Raw genomic sequence first — 1,221 nt, forward strand, 5'->3', positions numbered from 1 at the left:
TCATAATGACGAAAAACAAAGTCACAATTTCTCACAGAATTCTTGATCAGTTAATGCTGGTTTTCTCTCCGCCCCCCCCCCCCCCCCCCCCCCCCTCTCCCACCCCACTGTCATTTGTGAACCATTGACCGAAATCGCCACGGATCTTTAATGATGTGATATTGTGCGTTTGGTGAAAAGTCCAGTCACAGCTATCATCAATAGACGCTTTGACGCGCTGACATTTTATCGTCATTACCTGTAAGGGTCTATTGACAAGGGAGTGACGAGGGTTAATTCTTAAATCCCCTTTAGTGCAAAGCAACATTCTGCTTAACAGCGTTTCATCAACAAACAAACAAAAAAATCTCTAAATATCACTCTCTCACAATACAGTCAACAAGCGGAACAAACACACACACTCAAAGAAACTAATCATACGAACAAACTCGACCAGTCATCAACAGAGACAGAAAGGGGTGGAGATTTCCATCAGCTCTGCTCCATTTCTTTCCACACTTGGAGGAGGAAAAAGGAAGCAGCTCGGACAGAATGCCTGAATGCATTCACGTTCAGTCCTGGGAGACGCATTTTCTGGACGAATGAACCAGCAAACAAACAAACCGTGCTGTTTCCCCAACACCGAGGGAAGTTTGTGGTTCAAACGATTCGCTGTGTCTTCTGTAATGAGACGGAGTTAGTGAAGTGTCCAGGCTGTGAGGGGCTACTGACCTGTCTGTATAATCATCAAGCCTGGCATGCCTCCAGCCTCCCTGCCATTATCCCGGCTCGCCCTGTTGAAACCCAGTAGTTTCCCAACCAAGCCCCAGTTCCACGCACAATGGGTAACAACATACTCGAGTTTCCGCAAAGTCGCTGCATGCAGAGTTCCAGTTTTGAGCATTATTGTTGTCACGAACGATTCACTTTGATTTCCTGTTTTTTTACTTTAACTATGACCAGCCACCACACCTCAAACACAACAACAACAAAAACAACAACAAAACTCAAATGCCAGATTACGTTATTTTATATCAAATAATAAGCAAATTATTAATCAAAAACAAACAAACAAGAAACCTCTCATGGTTCTCTTATCGTGTACACTGTTTTGTGAGCAAAAGAGGGGTCACTTATGAACGAGCTTTCACATGAATTGTTGACACTGGTGTTCTGCTGTATTAAACATACCGGTTATGGACACACAACACCGAATGGAAAAAGGCGTCCTGGAACTTTTTT

This window comes from Babylonia areolata, chromosome 14, assembly GCF_041734735.1.
Source record: "Babylonia areolata isolate BAREFJ2019XMU chromosome 14, ASM4173473v1, whole genome shotgun sequence".
Taxonomy (NCBI): domain Eukaryota; kingdom Metazoa; phylum Mollusca; class Gastropoda; order Neogastropoda; family Buccinidae; genus Babylonia; species Babylonia areolata.